This window comes from Carassius carassius, chromosome 1, assembly GCF_963082965.1.
Source record: "Carassius carassius chromosome 1, fCarCar2.1, whole genome shotgun sequence".
Lineage (NCBI taxonomy): Eukaryota > Metazoa > Chordata > Actinopteri > Cypriniformes > Cyprinidae > Carassius > Carassius carassius.
Window position 1 is genome coordinate 14632787 of NC_081755.1, and position 22651 is coordinate 14655437.

A 22651-nucleotide genomic window follows, 5' to 3' on the forward strand; every position below is an offset into this window, starting at 1 on the left:
TTCTGTGTGAACTGAAAGGGAATGATGGGTAAGGGAAGGAAGTTGAAGGAACAACTGCAAAGGAAGGGAAAACGTTTTCCCCCATCTTCACTCGGTGGGCTTTGAAAACATGTCTGTGTGTATTTGTATTGTCCGTATCTCGGGAGATCAAAGTTTCGGAGGTTCTTTCAGCCTTGCACCGTTACTTGTGATATGATTTTCTTCTTTTTAAAAATGCACCATTTCTAAAAATTGTGACATCATTTCATCTTCTCTCTGTGCGCTTTAATAAACTCAAGTTTTTACAAATTTAAAAACAAAAAACAAAAACAAAGAAATAAAACAATAGAAACCACAGAAATACTAATAGTTCTACAAATACCATTGCAAACATCTTTTAAAGAATTGTTTTCTCTAGTGTGTTTTGGGAAATATTGCATTAGGGTCTAGTGGTTATAAGGATAGAAGGTGACCAGTTACTAGTAGAAACTCACAGGATCAATTATAGTTTCCACTAAAACAATACAAGTTTCATTATAACCAGTAAAGCCATTACAACCATTGGCATTTCCAGCAGGTTAGTATAAGCAGGGAAATGGTCTGCCTGGACGCCTAATCATTATTATAAAAACATAGCTTGTTTTATCTACTGTTTAATTAATTAGTCTGAGCACATCAACAATCAGATGTAAGATGAAATAGGACTAACTCTGTCCATTAATATAATTTTGGATTTAACATTTCTTCAAGCATTAAATAAAAATGACTTTATCATAAAGTTATTGCTTTGAATTAGGTCTCACAGCTTCTTGTAAAATTGGAGGGGATCAAGCTAAAGCCTCTTTATTCTCTTCATCACAAAATCTGATGTTAGACACTGCAAAATAGCAGTATTTTAAATTTTAATATCAAGTTTAATCCTCAAAAGCAGCTTTTCAGAAACATCTTCAAAATATCTTATTTTATAATTCACATTACCTTTCATTCAACTGTTTGAGTTCTAGGTGGACACATAACACAAGGATGTAGTTTAGACACGTTAAACCTGTTTAATATGTTGTATTTTGTTTATTCTTTCATAAGGCTACATCTTATCATTATCATGTGTTTTCATTTATCTTAATTTCCATAATTTACATGCTGCTGTGTGGTTTTCAATGAAATGTCTGACTAATAAAATCTATTGTTTTTCTCCTCTAATCCTCACAACATGAAGAATGTTGATGCTTATCAAATCTATAATTTTAAGTTCTTTTTAATGTATGTGTGCAGATCGGCTTAAAAAAAAAAAACCAGCGCACCTATAGACACATGAAGTAATATCCATCGTATTATTTCCCTCTCACTTAAAGGGCTCTTCAAAGGGAGTAGTGTATAGGGATCCTCACTTCCGTTTGGCGTTAGCCCCAAATGATGACGTCCTGTGTTTGCTGCATCTGTTCACTTTCTAGTCCAGCGGAAGGCACTAAAAACATAATGTTAATTTGCCAAACACCATTAAACCTCAGAGGAAGAAGTTTAGTTTCATCGCGCTCTCTGTTGTTGTTAGGACAGGATGCTGCCTTAATACAAACAGTTAGAAATTTTTATTTTAAGAGAAAAATACAGTTTATGAGTCACGTCAGTAAATAGGCCTACCTGTAATATTCTCATCCATACAGACATCAATAAGTTTTGAAGCAGGAATATCTGGAGGAGTATCATCTGAACTGAGATCTGCTGCTGTGAAGATGATGTTTGTTAAAGAAGAGAGTGAAGGGAACGTTCCCGGTTACTTAACTGTAACCTTGTTCCCTGAGAAAGCGGAACGAGATGCTGTGCTGCTCAGCGCATTGGGAAACGTCGTATTCCTGACCAGCTGTGAATAATGTGTGTAACACGTCAATAGAATTGACCTGTGGCATATAAATAGATACGCCACAGGTGCATCCACAGGACATTTTGTCTGAAGAGCAGTCCTGGGACATATTCAGTACGTCAATGCAGCGCAGCATCTCGTTCCGCTTTCTCAGGGAACAAGGTTACAGTTAAGTAACCGGGAACGTTCCCTTTCGAAAGCTTCAGTCGATGCTGCGCTGCTCAGCGCTTTGGGAACGAGAATACCCACGCCGCCGTGCTTGAAAATGTCTTGACCCCTAAGGTTGTGCAGGTGTGCTATCAAACCACAAGAAGGCCTCAGACATTAGCTTGTGATGTTGACTCAAGAACATGAGAGCCTGGAGTAGCATTGACATCCAAACTCTAAAATCGTATGAATGTGTGCGTAGAGGACCAACCTGCCGCATCACAAACCTGTTGTAAGGGGCCACCCCTTGCTAAAGCACTACAGCAAGCGACCCCCGTTATGGAGTGAGCTCTAAGACCTATAGGCGAAGCTTGACCGCGCGTCTCATAAGCCAAAGCAATAGTCTCCCTGACACAGTGAGACATGGTCTGCCTGGTGGCAGCTGCTCCTCTGTTACCACCACCATTACAGATGAACAGCTGCTCCGACTTACGCCACTGGCTAGTGCGGTGGACGTAAGCCTGAAAAGCACGGACTGGACACAGTCTATAAGATTTCTCCTGCTCCGACGTTGTGAACGGCGGAGGGCAGAAGACCTCTAGAATGACTGGGTGTACAGCCGCAGACGAAACCTTAGGCAGGTAATCAGGATGAGGATGCCAAATCACTTTTACCCTGCCTGGGGCAAAGTCTAAGCATGATCGTGAGATAGACGGAGCCTGCACATCCCCAATTCTTTTTGACGGTGAGATAGACGGAGCCTGCACATCCCCAATTCTCTTCAAAGAAGTAATCCACATGAGAAAAGAACATTTTTAAAGTCAGAAGTCTATCAGACGCTGAGTCTAAAGGTTCAAAGGGGGGGTTTAACCAGACCCTCGAGAACTATAGCTAAGTCCCAAGAAGGCATCTCGGTTTTCACTGCAGAAGGAAGCAAGAGAGCATAGGGTGTCTCCCGAGTGGCATCCCGTCAATAAAGGCGTGGCAAGCCGAAATAGCGGCCACATAAACCTTAAGAGTAGCAGGGCATGTGCCTGTTGACATTTTCTCTTTGCATGAAGTCCAGAACTGAAGCAAAGCGGCAGTTGACTGGATCAACATTGTGTACCACACACCACCTGTCAAATAAACCCATTTACTGGTATTACTCTGTCTGGTGGAGTAAGCCCTAGCACTAAGAATGGTATCAATAACCTCCGGCAAAAGCCCTGTGTTCCTCAGTTGGTACACTTCAGGGGCCAAACATGAAGATTCCACAGGTCGGGCCTGGGATGGAAAATCGTGCCCCCTGCCTGAGGCAGAAGGTTCTCCGGAATCGCCCACGGCGAGCCGTCGAGGAGAGATATTATCTCGCTTGAGCGCTTTGACTGTATAGTTTAAGCCTCAAAGATCCAAGATTGGGCACACTCCCCCACCCTTCTTGGGAACCAGGAAGTATCTGCTGTAATTGCTCGACTCTCTCCTTGGATGAGGAACATGTTCTATGGTCTCTCTGCCCAGAAGAGTCTGTAGCTCTCGAGACAGTACCTGCATCAACTCTGGTTTCATGGAAGTGGAGACCATGCCGTTGAAATGTGGAGGATGACGAATAAATTGGATCCATCCTATCTGTACTGTGCTCAATATCAACGCAGAAAAGCCGGGCAGAAGTTCCACGCTGCCAGACTCTCTGAGAGTTCCTTTTAAGAGGATGTCAGATGTTTCATGTCCTGAAAGATGGCAGGAAACACTGGAACATCTAACATCTTGCTGGAAACCACCGCCCTCTGAAGCACAAGAAGTGGCGGGGATGGAGGGGTTTTGTGAGGGTAATGGGAAGGGGCGAACGCTCCCTTGTGCGCCTAGAGCCACTAGCTCGGTGCCCTGAATCGGCAGACCGGCAAGGGACGACCATACTATCTGCTCTAGAGACCTCCATAGAGGTAGCGAGCCTCTTAGCACCGCTAGTTTCCAGGCGGTAACTGAGAGAAGCGCTCGCTGGAGATCGCTGCGCCCTGAAACACCGGCAGGTTGGCAGAACGGTCTCCTGAGGGCACTGAGGAGAGACGGGCACCATGTAATACGGTGCCAATGGCTCCTCCCCTTGAGACAAATCAATGTCTCGACGCAGCTCAGCAAAAGCTTCCTAGTGTGCCCATAGCCACCAGCTCAGTGGCCTAAAGCGGCGGACCGGCAGGGGACGACTGTACTAGCTGCTCTAGAGACCTCCGTAGAGGTAGCGAGCCTCTTAGCACCGCTAGTTTCCAGGCGGTAACTGAGAGAATCGCTGGCCGGAGATTGCTGCGCCCTGAAAACACCGACAGGGTTGGCAGAACGGTCTCCTGAGGGGGCTCTGAGAAGAGACATGCACCGTGTAATGCGGTGCCGATTGTCCCTCCCCTTGAGCGCAGTGGGGGAGGAACTGACGAATGCCTCTCCAATGACCATCAAATTAAGCCACAGATGCTTCCCCGTGCTGACTAAAGCTGTTACATAGAACGGCCGAAGGCACGGGCCGTTTGCTTAGTCGAACAGGGAGACAAAGCTGTGGCTCGACGAAGCTTAGTGCGCCTAGAGCCACTAGTTTGGTGCCCTGAAGCAGCGGACCGGCAGGGGACGACCGTACTAGCCGCTCTAGAGACCTCCGGGCGGTAACTGAGACAAGCGCTTCGCCGGAGACTGCTGTAACCTGGAACACTAGCAGTGTTGGCAGACCGATCTCCTGAGGGCACTGAGGAGAGACGGCACTGTGTAATGCGGTGCACACCGCTCTTCCCCAGAGATTGCCTTCAACAGATCAGCCTGGTATGTCTGTAACACTGCCATAGTGTGCAGCGCAGCACCAGCCTGACCTGCAGCTTGGTATTCGTGGGGACAGTAGGTTTCTTGACCGAGGATGCAGATTCTGTTGAGAGATAGCTCGCAAGCGTCTCTTCAACCCAAGGCATCTCCGAATACCCCCATGACTTTGCATCCACGATAGTTGAAAAAGTCAACGTCAAGGGCCCAAAGATGCGGGAAGTATACGGTTTGCTCCATGACTTCGACAGTTCATCATGGAGGTCAGAAACCTATCCTCCAGCTTACTACGTTTGGGGGTCTCTTGTCCGCGTGGCCAATCAAGCTGCAACCTGTCCACAGCGCGTGTAACCTCTCGCTAGAGGAACGCTCATAGGCGGGCTGCTCATGGCCCGAAAACCCAAGAGATATATAATCCTTCTCGTGAACCGAAGAAACACCAGAGTGCGCGCTTCAAGATCATGAGAGAGGATGCGTGGATCCGGTGATACCGCAAGCGAAAGGGACGAGCCCGTCGCTTGCTTGTCATGCAGATCCGCACAAGAGCCCTTCGATGAAAAGGTGGATGCGGTCTGAAAATAGCTCAGACGAGCACGAAGCATCTTCACTGAGAGCAGTTCACAATGCTCGCACTCGCCCGTCTCTAGAGCCAAAACCGTGTGCTCTTCCCCCAAACAAACAAAACAGTAATCATGTGTATCCAGCTTATACATAAGACGTGAGTATGGAGGAAAACAACACTTACCGTTTCGTTGGCTCATCCTACGAAGATCTGTAGCTGACAAAAAGAATCTTACTGACGCACACATGCACAGAATGATCTGAAGACAAAAAACCTGTGGATGTACCTGTGGCGTATTTATTTATAGGCCCGTGTTGCGGGAGCGCGCCCCGATGACGTCATCAACCGAGGTTATATTACCACTGGGTCAATTCTATTGACGTGTTACACACATTATTCACAGCTAATCACGAATAAGACGTTTCCCAATGTGCTGAGCAGCGCAGCATCGACTGAAGTTTCGAAAGGGAACATGAGGAACCAGAAAAGTGGAGAATAAAACACAAGGAACCAGAAACCTGCCGAATAAAATTTTTTCTTCATACATCTTTAATAATTGTTTGCCTATAAAAGATTTGTTATGATCTTATGGTGAGTGGAGGATGAACCCAAATGCAGACAGAAGTCACAGCAACACAGTTTATTGTACAAAAATAGGAAAACAAAACCCACGAGGGGGCAAAACAAGACAAAAAGGCAAAAGCCTTGACTAGGACTTGACGAAGACTAAACTAACAACAAAACAATTAACATTATACGTGAAACAGAACTCTAGACAAAATACTCACAGGAAGGTATCATTAAAGATAGACAGAGACAAAGCTTCACAACATTTGGCAAGACTTGACAATATATGACAACGTTAGACAACATTTGGCAATGAACTGACAAAGGGACAGAGAAACACACGAGGTTATAAAGGGAGGCTACTAATGAACACAACAGGTGGAACAGGTGAAACAATGATGACAAAACTAGGGTAACAAGGGGGGCGGGGCAAGGAAACGAGACAACACAAGCACATGGCCCAAAGACAAGGCCATGTGCTTGTACACAAAACACGGGCCTGTCATGATCCTGCCACAAGACTAGAGAAAAACCAGGACATGAAGGCAGAACCATGACAGAACCCCTCCCTTAACCCTCTGGAGTCTAAGGGTATTTTTGGGGCCTGGAGAAGTTTTGTCATGCCCTGACATTTGTGCTTTTTTCAGTTTCTTATAAATATCTAAATGGGTAAAGTCTAATCTCACTGTAATCAGCACAAACTGGGCTATAATAATATAAGAAATGCATGTTATGTACATGATTGTGTTTTTGAGAAAAAAAATATTATGCGTGGTTAGTGAAAAACTAAAAATGTTAAAACACTTGAACAAGGCAAAAAAACACATAAAGAACAATGGTTCCCGGGATTTTTGAGAACTGGAGCTTGTAGCCTAGAATTTTTCTTTCTAAATGATGTGAAAATCATCTTGTTTACTCACTCACAGAGAACAATATATTGATTTAAATTTTCTAAGACACTTTTTGTTGGTAAAAGTCATATGCGAGTAGGCGTCAACTACCATGAATATCATTGTGATTTACACCTGAGAAGACAAAGCCTGCATAATGAGCTGCATAATGAGCCATTCAGTCATCTGTGCCACTGAGAGGAAGGAGTTACAAGAAAGAATGCAAGAACAAAATAAATCTATATAATTTTATGTTTGTAGTTTATTTAGAATATATTTAATTATCCCACAACATAATTTAATATCCACTTGGGGGTGCAGTTAAACAGTTTATTAGAAACAATCAAAGCTGACTTTCAAACAAATTGTTTGGCATCCTTACTCCAGTCACACAATCCTTCAGAATCCTATTAACAATCCTATTTTCTAAAAAAAAAAACATTTATTGTTATTATTATTATCAATATTATTAATGTTGAAAAGAGCTGAGAATATTTTTCTGGGTTTTTAGGGGGAATAAATTGAAAGAAAAGCATGTTTTTACATTTGTGACAGTTATCTATTTGCTACATTTATATTATTTACATCAAGCTTTTGAATGGTATAGTATTGTATATTGTTATTGAAACTTCATAATGTTTCACTTGATTACTATACATTTAGTCAGGAATTATAGTTTGGAAAAAGTATTTGGAAAAAGTCTAACTAGTAAAATGTTTACATGTTATGTGAAAACTAGTACAAGTATATAAATAAATAAAAAGAGACTTACTCATGATTATGATCTCTGCTGAATAAAGTGCTGCATTCTTTTTTTCTGAGGAAATCCATTTCTCAAATTCTCAACCACATGACATCTTTTTGGGGTGAATTATGTCTTATTCCTCTCATCGCGAAGCAAACAGTAAAATAAACACTTGAAGAACAGGCTCGCTGCTTTTTCTTCTGTTATGGGCGTATTCAAGCCGCGCGCTTCGGTTTGAATCTGAATAGCGCGTTCAGCGCGGGGGCGTGGTCACATTAGATATAATGAAGGGAGACTTGAAAAACAGACATCGCGTTGTTTTCATATGGATTACTTTATCACAGAATATCTGTTTTCGGCGGCACTTGTTTAGTTTAAAAATAGACATGTCAAGCTTTCTATAGATATCTCCCCCATGTATTTTCGTTGAGTATTCACGGAGTTACAGTTCATTTTAATGACTTGTTTGTAAATGAAGATAAGCGCAGACAAAGGCTGCAGACAGCACACCTTGTTTGTTATCTTTATTTTATAAGTGCACAAAGTTTTGTTGTTATTATGTCTGAATCCAAAAAAAAGTAGACCCTTTACAGATTCGATTGATGTATTGCTCTTATCTGTACGATTAAAACTGAAAGTGTAATTTAAGGTCTTTTCGGGGTTATCAGGAGAAAATGACTCAAAACGCGTATCCGCGTTAATCGACTCGAAAGGGTTAAGGAGCGGCTTCCAGACGCTCCTCAAGGGAACATCAAACACGGGACACGACTGACTAGGACAAAGACACAAACCAACAAGACATGACAAATAACACCAAAGGCAAACATGAAAAAACAATCACAGGGTTAGGGTGCAAAATCAAAAACAAAAAACAAGGCAGAGGAGGTGGGGGAAGTACAAAGTTCTTAGAGGGCAGTCCAGGGTGGATGGGAGGACTGGGGATCTTGGGTCTCCGGGACGAGGACTGAGGACTGGGACTCCGGGGGAACTTGGCTGGAGACACATAAGGGGATGACTTGGGGGAAACAGTAGGCAGCTTGACAGGGGAGACAGGAGGAGACAAGACGACAGGGGACACTGCGGGTGACCTTGGAGCAGGGAAAAGTATAGAGCTCCCCATCTCTGAATCGGGGAGATCATCGTCTGCAGCAGACTGGGGTACTGCGCTCACGGCAGCTGACTGGGGTATGGTGCTCACGGCAGCTGACTGGGGTATGGCGCTCACAGCAGCTGACTGGGGTTCGGCGCTCACAGCAGCTGACTGGGGTACTGCGCTCACGGCAGCTGACTGGGGTATGGCGCTCACGGCAGCTGACTGGGATTCGGCGTTCACAGCAGCTGACTGGGGTTCGGCGCTCACGGCAGCTGACTGGGGTATGGCGCTCACGGCACTCGTAGGATCTGTGGACTCGGTACATGACTTGACTGACTTGCCAGGGGCTTCAAGAATCTTGGCAAGACGCTTTAAGTACTCAGCCATAATGTCAGCAGCGACGAGGACAGGCATCTCTTGATGCGCGGAAACAGCCCGCAAGACAGCCTCAGCAGCTGAATCGGCCGCGACTCTCTCTGCGGTACTCACAATAGCGGGCTCTGGGACAGCACCTGGGACAGCGCTTACAGTAGCGGGCTCTGGAACAGCACCTGGGACAGCGCTTACAGTAGCGGGCTCTGGGACAGCGCTTAGGACAGCGCTTGCAGTAGCGGGCTCTGGGACCGGCTGAGATGAAGGGCGAGAGGCTCCCTTTCTCCTCCTCTTCCTCTTTGGTCGCGGTGTGGAAGACAGAGCCGGACATGTGGCCGGTGGGTGAGGCTCAGCGGGATCTGTGACTTGCGTTGGACGGGCAGTCTCAGCGCTGACTCAGCCGAGGATGTCTCCGACGAAGAATCCCACGAAGTCCGTCTCCCTCGTTTGCCACGAAGATCTTCGGGGACGACTGAAGCCTCAGGGGTGGACGTGGAGCCTGCCTGATTCCCCTGGGTAACCACAGCCAGGACATGACCCTCCGGGATCACTGATAGCTTGGGTGATGGTGACGACAAGGTGGAACCCCTCGACTCCCTCAGCGACAAACAATCCACCATGTCACCAAACGAGCAGCAGACCAGCTTTTCCCGTTCTGCCAGGGGTGGAGGAGCGTTGTGACCCGCTATGACGTAGCGGTTGAGGAGGATATCAGGTAGGAACAGCCTCCTCTCGTTCGCGACCCGAGCGTACTCTCTCAGGGACCACTCTCCCTGGGGAGGAATTGGCAGCTTGCCATTCCTTGCATCGTCGATATTATTTGTCATAATTATGCACACCTTGATATAGGATGTTGATCTCCTTAGGCCACACCCTCCCTCTTTACACAAATACACATCACCTGATATGCATTAAATCCAATAAGCATTCAAGTTTATACAGCTTGGACTTGGAAATTATGGATAAAAACTTTTCAGAGTCAGTTAAATCTCTTTTTTTGGCCCATTTTTTCTGAGGAGAAGAATCTGCCTAATAATTATGCACACCTTGATATAGGATGTTGATCTCCTTAGGCCACACCCTCCCTCGTTACACAAATACACATCACCTGATATGCATTAAATCCAATAAGCATTCAAGTTTATACAGCTTGGAGTTGGAAATGATGGATAAAATGATGATATAGTCAAAATAATCACTTGCCTAATAATTGTGCACAGTGTTTTTTCACAGACTTATTTGTTCATATCTACCAAGGGTGCCAGTAATTTTGATAAATAAAGACTGGAAACACAAGGTTAATCTGAAGTTAATCCTGAAGTAATTCAAGTCTTACTCCAAGAAAATAAGCCTATTCATTTCTGGACTAGACTAAGACCGTTTCTCAAATGGAAGGCTGCATCCTCCGGAGATTGCATTTGCAGACTGCATACGTCATCAAGTCTGTTTTTTTTTTTCAGTTAACTGAGCATTACATTCGTGAGTCATAAGCATATTACAACAATTCAGGCTTAACTTAGAATAATGGCCAAATTTATAACTGTTAATATTGCAAAATAAGGATGCAGGCTAACATTTGAGAAACAGCCTTCTGAAATAGGGCTGAAGGAAACAGCCAAAATGTATATCACAATATATTTGTTAATTCTTTTTTTTTTTTGCTTCCGGCTTTGCTACTGTTTGGACATTCTAGCTTACTGCTCTGCGCTTTGCTTCTTATTTCTGTACTTTTCCCAGATTATTCTAAGATTTTTACTTCAGTAGATCAGCACAGTGCTCAAACAACAGATTTTTGGCACAAACGCTAAAACTAAAAACTTTAAAAGAAAACTTTGCCTCCCACTGCCAGCAGCTTACATTTCGGAGACGGGATAACAACTGCCTGTATTCAAACAGAAGAGAGAGAAAATGCCTCCTGTTGGATCTACTTGTTGCATGAACTGCTGCAAACTTCTACAAAGGATTGTGATTCTTGAAACAAAGTTACTTGCTGGACTTCCAAAACAGGCAGAACACTCAGCAGACCATCATCATGGACCCTCTCAGCATAAAGCCGGTGAGTCCCATGAATCTTCTGAATCTCAACAGTTCATACCAAGTGTAGAGGAACAAGCCGAAACTGATCGCCACACTAATTGATGGTACAAACGGAGCGAGACCCAAAGGAACACGAGACATCAGATTGTCACGAGTTTCTCGTATTGCTGTCGTAGCTTCCTCTACCCCAGATACGACTATGACAAGGCTTGTAAATACTGGTATTTTAACACCCCCTATACAGTCGTGGCCAAAAGTTTTGAGAATTACATAAATATTGGAAATTGGAAAAGTTGCTGCTTAAGTTTTTATAATAGCAATTTGCATATACTCCAGAATGTTATGAAGAGTGATCAGTTGAATTGCATAGTCCTTCTTTGCCATGAAAATTAACTTAATCCCAAAAAAAACCTTTCCACTGCATTTCATTGCTGTCATTAAAGGACCTGCTGAGATCATTTCAGTAATCGTCTTGTTAACTCAGGTGAGAATGTTGACCAGCATAAGGCTGGAGATCATTATGTCAGGCTGATTGGGTTAGAATGGCAGACTTGACAATGTTAAAAGGAGGGTGATGCTTGAAATCATTGTTCTTCCATTATTAACCGTGGTGACCTGCAAAGAAACGCGTGCAGCCATCATTGCGTTGCATAAAAATGGCTTCACAGGCAAGGAGATTGTGGCTACTAAGATTGCACCTAATTCAACAATTTATAGGATCATCAAGAACTTCAAGGAAAGAGGTTCAATTCTTCTAAAGAAGGCTTCAGGGCGTCCAAGAAAGTCCAGCAAGCACCAGGATCGTCTCCTAAAGAGGATTCAGCTGCAGGATCGGAGTGCCACCAGTGCAGAGCTTGATCAGGAATGGCAGCAGGCAGGTGTGAGCACATCTGCACGCACAGTGAGGCGAAGACTTTTGGAAGATGGCCTGGTGTCAAGAAGGGCAGCAAAGAAGCCACTTCTCTCCAAAAAAACCATCAGGGACTGATTGATCTTCTGCAGAAAGTATAGTGAATGGACTGCTGAGAACTGGGGCAAAGTCATATTCTTCGATGAAGCCCCTTTCCGATTGTTTGGGGCATCTGGAAAAAGGCTTGTCCGGAGAAGAAAAGGTGAGCGCTACCATCAGTCCTGTGTCATGCCAACAGTAAAGCATCCTGACACCATTCATGTGTGGGGTTGCTTCTCATCCAAGGGAGTGGGCTCACTCACAATTCTGCCCAAAAACACAGTCATGAATAAAGAATGGTACCAAAACACCCTCCAACAGCAACTTCTTCCAACAATCCAACAACAGTTCGGTGAAGAACAATGCATTTTCCAGCACGATGGAGCACCGTGCCATAAGGCAAAATTGATAACTAAGTGGCTCGGGGACCAGAATGTTTAAATTTTGGGTCCATGGCCTGGAAACTCCCCAGATCTTAATCCCATTGAGAACTTGTGGTCAATCCTCAAGAGGCGGATGGAAAAACAAAAACCCACTAATTCTGACAAACTCCAAGAAGTGATTATGAAAGAATGGATTGCTATCAGTCAGGATTTGGCCCAGAAGTTGATTGAGAGCATGCCCAGTCGAATAATTGTAATTATATTCCAGTACATCACAGAAACAACTGAAACAAAGATCTAAAAGCAGTTTAGCAGCAAACTTTTTGAAAACTAATATTTATGTAATTCTCAAAACTTTTGGCCATGATTGTACATCTTGAGAACAGATTTGAAGCCTTAATGAATGTGGGTGAGGAATCCCCAAATGTGATTAAACATGGTTCGGATCAGCCAGCAGCTAACACCGCTACTAACAGGCACTCAAGGTCGAGCAGACAGCGGCATTCAGCTCAGAGTGCAGCCGAGCCCAGGACTCTAATAGTGGGTGACTCTATTATCAGAAACATCAGTAGCAGGACTACAACAACATGCTGCCTTCCTCAAGCAACGGTCTCTGATGTGAACAAGGAACTTCAGAATATTCTGATGAAGCACAAGACTGCAAATCGATTCATCATCTACGCGGGAAAGAATTATATTCGGAAAGAGCAGTCAGAACTCCTTAAGAAGGACTTCAGTGGACTCTTTGAAACACTTTGAAGACTCAAAGTTCAGTCATTCATCAGTGGACCACTCCCAGCAAGGGGAACAAATATGTTTTCACGGTTGATTGGGCTGAACACATGGCTACAAAGATCTTGTAATATAAAAGGAGTGAATTTCATCGACAACTTCAATCTTTTCTGGGGCCATAGACAATTGTTTAAACCAGGTGGCCTCCACCCAAACAAACTTGGTGCTAGAGATTTAAGGACAATATCTACTTTTCCCTCCGTCATCCTTCAGCAGATTGTGTCAATCCATTCAGCACACACACACCGGGTCTGAGTCATCATGTGGTTGACATATCCTACAAGGACACTGATAACTCCATGCAGCCAAAACAAGCACTGCTGATAGACACTATCCCGGCTGTGCCCTGCCCACAGAGGCTCCTCACAGACAGACTGTGATGTATCAAAACAGCTACAAGATTCAGCACCCAAGAATGGCTTTCTGGAAAACAGCCAGGGAAGCCAGGACAACATATCACAGTCACCAGAGACACCAGAGACACAGCTCCTCTCACCGGACACATTATCACTCTCTCCAGCATCTACACTTCTGTGCTTTTCACAGAAAATGGAGGAATTAGTGTATGCTGGGACTAAACTCTCTCACTCATTTGCTGCAAGATATCAACAAACACATGATAGAAAGTCGAAAGGCAAACTCATCTAATCTGCGGCCTATTATGCATCAAACTAAGATTCATGTAAAGACACAAAGCACTGCCATCAAGCTAGCACTTTTAAACATTCGCTCACTAAAAAAATTAATCATTTCTAATCAATGACTTTGTACAACAAACAATTTGGATGATATGTTTCTAAACGAAACTTGGCTAGAAGACAGCTGCAGAGCAACAGTCCTCAATGAAGCAGCCCCCCTAACTTTACTTTCATCAGTGTCTGCAGGACTGTTAGGAGAGGTGGAGGTGTAGCTGCTCTATTTAAAGATGTCTATCAATGCAAGCAAGAGTCATTTGGTCAGTAATTGTCTTTTGAATATCTAGGGATTGTGCTGAAAGGTGCTCCACGCATTCTGTTTATCATTATTTACAGGCCTCCAAAATACTCTCCAGCTTTTGTTGAAGAGTTCACAGAAATGTTATCAATGAATTTCTCAGAGTTTGACTGTTTTGCTATTGCAGGGGATTTTAATATTCACAGACATTGCAGAAAACAAAACTACAAAAGAAATGATAACGGTTCTAAACACTTTTGACTTGACTCAGCATGTGCATGGACCCACACACAAAGATGGACACACTCTAAACTTAATCATCATTAGGGGTCTAAACATTTCATCCATTGTTATTGGTGTCTGTCAGAAGGAGATGCATAAACGAGTACAAAAGTGTACTATTTATGGAGGCTATATCTTTAACACCAAGCATTTCTGCAGACTCTGTTGATATTCTCCTTGATTCCTTCAACTCAAAAGTTAAGAATGTTATTGATGATATTGTCAGTAAGAAAACAAACAGAAATCAATTTGGAGAAGATCAACAGCTGTTCAGACTATGAAAAGACAATGCGGAAAAGCCGAGCGGATGTGGCGGAAGACAAAACTTGAAATTTACTATAGCATCTATAAAGACAGCCTTCATGCTTTTAATGTGAAACTAGCCACAGCTAGACAGAATTTCTTCTCAAACCTTATAAACAGTAACTTAAACCACACTTGTGCTCTTTTTGCCACTGTTGAGAGACTGACAAACCACACTTGTGCTCTTTTTGCCACTGTTGAGAGACTGACAAACCCCCCAAGTCAGATTCCCAGTGAAATGCTCTCAGACAGCAAATGCAATGAGTTTGCTTCCTTCTTTTCTGAGAAGATCATCAATATCAGGAAGGCGATTAGCACATCCTCAAGTAATGCAGAGGTCAGACAGATTAGGCCACAATATCAAAAAGATACTATGTCTATTTTTGAGGCAACTGATAGCAAAATTCTGGAAGACATAGTGCAGCACCTAAAATCGTCACCCTGCTATCTTGACACACTTCCCACATCTTTTTTCTAAAGTGTGCTTAACTACTTGGTAGCAAATCTTTTAGAAGTGGTGAACACCTCACTTCTCTCTAGGACATTTCCAAACTCCTTAAAAACTGCAGTTGTTAAGCCCCTCCTGATGAAATTAATAGTTGGATGTGCCAGAACTTTCTTAAGTTAAACAAGGAAAAAACTGTCATTGCATTTGGAAACGAAGATGAAGTTTTCAAGGTAAATGCATACCTTGACTCTAGAGGTCAAACAACTAAAAATCAAGTCAGGAATCTTGGTGTGATTCTGGAGACAGACCTTAGTATCAGTAGTCATGTCAAAGCAGTAGCTAAATCAGCATACTATCATTTAAACAACATTTTAATTAGATGTTTTGTTTCCAGCCAAGACTTGGAGAAACTTGTTCATGCCTTTATCACCAGCAGGGTGTACTATTGTAATGGGCTCCTCACCGGCCTTCACAAAAAGACCATTAGACAGCTTCCAGTTACATTTAGGATTGATCTTAAAGTACTTTTGCTCGTATATAAGTCACTAAATGACCTAGGACCGAAATATATTTCAGATATGCTCACTGAATATAAACCTAACAGACCACACAGATCACTAGGATCGAGTCAGTTAGAAATACCAAGGGTTCACACAAAACAAGGAGAGTCCGTCTTTAGTTACTGTCGCCCGCAGTTGGAATCGGCTTCCAGAAGAGATCTAGCCTGGTTAAAACCAGACCCTTTTCAGTTGAAACAGAGTTAGGGTCTGGCAAAGCCTATTAGACGTCTCGTTTCTAAAGGGGCGTCACCAACGGACCTCGTTCAAATGCCTCTGGGCGCAATTGGATAGACCTAAAACCAATCAGAGCGATGAAGGAGATGACGTATGCAGACTTGAAGGCTTCAAGTGTTGTTCTTTGCTCGGGTTTTAACGCAAAGTTAAAGTTTAAATCACTTAAAACAGATGCGATAACAGTTTCGAACGAATGTTCCTCTGCAGCATCAATCTTTGTAATGTACAAAATCTGCTTTACCGTCGCTGCGCTGTCGTCATCGTGTAAACCCCGCCTCAACATTTCTGATTGGTGCCGCGATTTCGGCGGCACAGAAACGAGCTAGTTAGTCCTCTTTGCCAGATTATTCTGTAGAGAGAATTGAAATTCGCCGGAAGTAGTCTGGGTTTTCCCAGGCTAGAAGAGATCAGATGTGCTAAAACACTAGTCACATTTAAATCTAAACTTAAAACTCATCTGTTTAGCTGTGCATTTATTGAATGAGCACTGTGCCATGTACGAACTGATTGCACTATATTTTCACTGTTTTTTTTATTAAATTTTTTTATATAAAATCATTTTCAACTGTTTTAAGTTTTAAAATTGCTTGTTTCATTCTTGTTATTATTTTTCATCTTTTATGTAAAGCACTTTGAATTACCATTGTGTACGAAAATGCGCTATATAAATAAACTTGCCTTGCCTTGCCTTGCCTAATTCAGCCAACAAAATATCAACAATAATTATAACATAGGCTGATTATTAGATGTAGATTTAATTTTTATCTATTTTGATAGATTGAAACAAAAGTGCTTCAGCATAAAATAAAAATAAAGCTTCAGATAAAGAATATGAAAAGCACCCTCGGTTTTTGAAGGCAGAAATATTTATAAGTGATGCAAAAGACTGTGCACGCTAGGCATTAACATTACCATAGTAAACACGGTAAATATGACCGCTTAAAGAAATCAGACGTCAGCTTCTTATTTTGTATCACAATCGTGTATTTACTTAGTATCTTATATTATCTGTCATAAGTCTCGTCTCGAGTTTAGCTCCACGTAGCCTATCATAAAAATGGTTTTTGTTCGGGAGGTATTATAAAAATAGAGATATTATCATTCATCCTAAATGTGACGTATGTGACTACAAATAAACAGAAACGGACTCATAACGCATTAAAAATAAATAAATAAAATATAAATAAATGTATTTCTGTGTGACTAATTTTGAGTCCAGATAAATGAATTCATTATGATCAATGTATCACTTATTCTTTAGGTTTCTGGTTCCACGCGTTTTATTCTCCAGGTTTCTGGTTCCTCGTGTTTACTTTTGCAGTTTTCTGGTTCCAGGGTATATACAGCAATCCTTAAGTTAAATTTACTACTTTTTAATACCTTTTTTACTACCTTCAGAATATTATTTAAAACCATCACAACACTGAATTGCAAGTGTTAATCAGCAACCTTTCTATTATTTACACAGATTTTGACATATATAACATACAAAAAAGAATAGATTTAGAGACTGATGTTGACAACATATTGCACATTTATTTGACTTAGTAAATAAAAATAAAACAAACTACATAAAATGTGCAATGGAGAGAATGGATAGTTCCAGCACACTGGCTGGCATTCACTGCAAGTTGATGCATTACAATGCATCAATTTGTTGGCATCATTTTCAAGGATGGCACAGACTTCGTCCAGGACTCTGCGTTGCTTCTTGAGCTCCTGTAGTTCGTCCTCTGCGGCCTTCCTTTTCTGTGTTTGAGCATCACTATCCCTCTTTTTACGCTCTTGCTCCATGTAGAGCCTGTACTGGGACCTTGCTGAGGCCACAGAAGCCAGCAGGTCCTTGGTTAAAGGCACCTTGAGGACACCACCACAGCTACTGACATTGTCACAGATTAACCTCAGTGCCTCCAAGGATTCACCAAGAAGGTTACAGGTTTCCACCTTCTTGTTAATGGAGAAGCCCCTCTCCACGGTAGCTTGTCCATGTGAAAGAAGTAAACCGCTCTGGCAGAATCTCAACAGGTCCATGTAGGATGGCCTGAGGGTCAAGTGTAGAAACACATCCACACGTTGCTTGAAAGGCTGGAAAGAGCGGAATTGTTCACCTCTGCCCTAAAGAGACAACAATGATGTAAACTGCTGAATGATTACATCACCTACAACATAGACAAAGAAATTAAGTTAATTAATACAGTAGGTCATTTAAATTTATTAGTCCCAGTTGGCCTATCAGACCATTTGGCAATACATACATCACATCATGTTATAACATCTAAGTAGAGCTAGGAATGTGTAAGGCATCTTCTGAATTTATTAATTTGATAAAGCATCCATTCCAACTGATAGCAGTTGCCTCATATTCAATTGTGTGACACATTCCTGTGAATCGACACCAGGAGGAAATCTGTTATAAATTATCATTCAGACACAGTAAAATAGATCTCAACATTCACAAAGGTTGGTTAAGGAGAAGCATTACTGCATACACATTTGATTTCAATTAATAATTGGTAATTCAGCAATTAAATTATTTAGTGTTTTTTATCCAACAACAAAACCTGAGCCAAATATTACATTTCTATAACTGTGATAAGTTGTTGAATTTAACAAAATACGTAAAACCAATTTTCTTGTCCCTTGGAGACCCCACAGGTCAATAAATGCAGGAGGGCCTACAGGTTTCATTCAAGTAACTGCAGGACTTTGGCCAATTTTATTATTTTGTGTAACCAACAGTAAATTAGCCAACATCATCCTATAATATACAAAATCTTTGTGAATAAATAACTCTTCAAATGAGGGTTATATTAAAAAAGAACTAACCTTTATGTGATGCAACAAATCTTCGGCCCTTCTATGTCCCAAAAACTGAGATCTAAAGTATCTGGATTGGACATGGTCATCCTCCCAGTATCGAACATGGATGTCAAGTTGTTTTTTCCTTGACGCCTGATTGAGGCTCTCATCAAACATCAACACGAATGGCCCAGCCTTGTTGATGCCATCCACAAGCTGTTTTTTGAAGAACGATGATAATCCAAATCTGATGATGTACCCGGTTTTGTCTTTACCACACGTGAATGACTTCGCGATGTCAGAGTCGGTAAACATTTCTTTAAACAGCTCCGAAATTCCTTCATTGGAGTTCAATGAGTGGTGATTAACTGCAGTGTTCAGACACCACAGACCCTCCGCGCGCAGTGTTGGTGTGGCGCCCATGACCACCCGGAGGTCAGACGTTGCTGGAGCCGTAGCGTTGGCCAGTAGGCCTACAGTGGCACTAATTTGCGGCGGTGGTGGTGGAGGTGCAGCCGTGCAGACAGCTGAGATTGGTAGAATTAACTTCTCTCTCCGAGCACGCATTCCATTTTTATGTTTAGTGGATTGCATATGCGACCGAAGTGCGTTATCTCCCATCCAGTTGACATTGATGTTTTTTTTACACACCGAACAATAAGCCTGCCTGTTATTCCCTACTACAGGCCTGAGCCAGTCCTTAAACGCTGGGTCGTTAACCCAGCTATTAGAAAACTTGCATTTGCCCATGAAGATGACGATGGTTGTCCAGTCGTTGAAGATATGCCAAGTCTAAAATAAAACGTAAGCCAGCCACTTCTGTTGAGCGCGCAGTGTTCTGACATGATGCCGAACGACCACTGAATATGACGTCAGCATCAAACATACGTTGAGACGGAGACGAAAGATCTTTGATTATGTGCCCAGATATGCTAAAGCCCATATTTAAACGAACTAACGCGAACGCAGATAGAATTTCAATCAGAATAGGACACCTGATAGTCTGAAAAAATAATACCTCATTTGGAAAAAAATAATACCTCTGAGACCACATTTAACACTTTTAATGGCTTTAAATTTGACAATTTTGATTTATCACTTTTTAATACTTTTTAAAACCCTGCGGACACCCTGGGTTCCTTGTGTTTTATTTTCTAGGTTTCTGGTTCCTCATGTTTTATTACCTGGTTTCTGGTTCCTCATGTTTACTTTTGCAGTTTTCTGGTTCCTTGTGTGTTATTCTGCAGGTTTCTGGTTCCTCTTGTTTTATTCTCACGGTTTCTGGATCCTCGTGTTTTATTCTCCACTTTTCTGGTTCCTCGTGTTCTCTTCACTGCTTCAAAACTTATTAACGACTGTGAGGATGATAATATTACAGAGAGCACAGTGAAACTAAACTTCTTCCTCTGAGGTTTAATGGTGTTTGGCAAATTAACAAATGTGTTTAGTGCCACCTGCTGGACTGGAGAGTGAACAGATGCAGCAAACACAGGACGTCATCATTTGGAGCGAACGCTAAACGGAAGTGAGGATCCCTATACACTACTCCCTTTGAAGAGCCCTTTAAGTGAGAGGGAAATAATACGATGGATATTACTTTGTGTGTCTATAGGTGCGCGGGTTTTTTTTTTTAAGCCGATCTGCACACATACATTAAAAAGAACTTAAAATTATAGACTCATATTTGATAAGCATCAACATTCTTCATGTTGTGAGGATTAGAGGAGAAAAACAATCAATTTTATTAGTCAGATATTTGATTGAAAATGGAAATTTTCCAATGGAAAATGGAAATTAAGATAAATGAAAACACATGATAATGATAAGATGTAACCTTATGAAAGAATTAACAAAATCCACAATATTTAACAGGTTTAGCGTGTCTAAACTACATCCTTGTGTTATGTGTCCACCAGGAACTCAAACAGTTGAATGAAAGGTAATGTGAATTATAAAATTGCTATTTTTGCAGTGTCTAACATCAGATTTTGTGATGAAGAGAATAAAGAGGATTTTGCTTGATTCCCTCCAATTTTACAAGAAGCTGTGAGACCTAATTCAAAGCAATAACTTTAGGATAAAGTCATTTTTATTTAATGCTTGAAGAAATGTAAAATCCAAAGTTACATTAATGGACAGAGTTAATCCTATTTCATCTTACATATGATTGTTGATGTGCTCAGACTATTTTTTTATTAATTAAACAGTAGATAAAACAAGCTATGTTTTTATAATAATGATTAGGCATCCAGGCAGATAATTTAAGTAATTTTCAGTAATTTCGGTGGAAATGCAGCATATGTTATCCAAGCTGCCCAAAACATGATAAATCGTTATTTTAAGCTTCAAGCTGATGCATTAGCATAATGGTTTGCCTGTGAGATGATTTTACAGATGTGTGCGTCCTCAGTGCAAAAAACTAATTTAAATATCCTTATCTGTAGATGTCACAAATTCACGCAAGCCTCTCATGTGTTTTTAGTCCCTGAATCTCTTGTCACAGTGTGAACACAAAGTTTACCTCCAGTGTGGATCCTCTTGTGTTTTCAGATGTGTCGAATCACTGAATCTATTGCCACAGTGTGAACACTTATAAGGTTTCTCTACAGTGTGGATCCTTTCATGTCTTTTTATATATACTTTTTATATATATAAAAGTCTTCTCAAACTCAAAGAACATGTACTCTCTTTCACCAGTATGTATTTTCTGATGTACTTTCAAACTTTGTAGATGCAAAAAACTCTTACCACACAAATTACATGGATGTGGTTTCTCCTTTGCATGAACTTTCAAGTGTTTCTTCAGAAGTGAAGCCCATAAAAACATTTTACCGCATTGATCACATGCGTGCTTCTTCTCTGCAGTGTGGATGTTCATGTGTATCTTAAGGTTTGCTGATTGTTTGAAACTCTTCCCGCACTGATCACAAGTGAATGGTTTCTCTCCAGTATGAACTCTTGAAATGTTTAAATATATATATATACACACACACACACACACACACACACACACACACACACACACAACAGTGTTTCCCCTAGGTTTACAGCTTTGGGGGGGTGGGGGTGACTTTGGTTGGTTGAGGAAAATTAAGACACAAACACTTAAAGGGATCATGGTGTTCATTTCTTTCTTTTAATGGCAGCAGTGTAACTGAACAATTATTTGAACTATACATTAAACTAAACATGTAATTTAATCACAAAGTGTTCAGCTTTATCACTGTTTCACACATACACTTTTGATCGTTCACTTTTATTTTATATCCGTGAGTGCAGTACACCTGCAAAGCGTTAGCACTCCTTAGCTTGTCATTAGCGTTTTCATTTGAACCTATCGCTGTTTTTTTTTCTCCTCTCGCTCCAGTTTTTCACAAGTTCATCAAACAACCGCAGTAAGAATTTTCATCAAGCACGGTGAGTAATGGCTTCTCCTATCATTGTTTCTTGCACCTCTTGCCACATGTACAGTTTATCTATCTCTGTCGCTGATGAGGGATTCACATGTGATAAATGCAGGGAAATAGTAAGGCTGACAGAGAAGATTTCAGAATTAGAGACACGCATCAAAACTTTAATTGAGGACAGTAAGAATGTTAGGGCTCTAGATACAGCTTTGGATGCGTCTAGCTCAGGGATTCCTGTACATTGTTTGGTTCCGGAAACAGAGCCCCAGCAGCAGGGCAACTGGGTGACGGTGAGGCAGTGTAGTAGTGGGTCAAAACACCGTTCTTCTGTTCCGATCAAAACATTAAACAGGTTCTCCCCACTCAGTGATGCACCCACTGAGAAACCTGATGAAAGTGCTCTAGTTATTGGTGATTCTATTGTACGGAACGTGAATATAAAGACACCAGCCACCATAGTCAAATGTTTACCGGGAGCCAGAGCGCCTGACATCTTGGCAAATTTAAAAGTGCTGGCTAATGCTAAACGTAAA

The 22651-nt window shown here is 41.8% G+C and overlaps 1 protein-coding gene and 1 long non-coding RNA gene across 2 annotated transcripts in view; one reads left to right on the forward strand and one right to left on the reverse strand.

The window, feature by feature from the left end:
- The window catches only part of LOC132150053 (zinc finger protein 664-like), a 549937-nt gene that overhangs the window by 468711 nt on the left and 58575 nt on the right, over positions 1–22651 (forward strand). The gene's annotated exons all lie outside the window — the stretch shown is intronic.
- LOC132154521 (uncharacterized) overlaps positions 1535–22651 on the reverse strand; it is a 46248-nt gene continuing 25131 nt past the window's right edge. The window contains exon 3 of the long non-coding RNA XR_009437168.1: positions 1535–1617. This is a non-coding gene — a long non-coding RNA (uncharacterized LOC132154521). The remainder of the gene's footprint in view (positions 1618–22651) is intronic.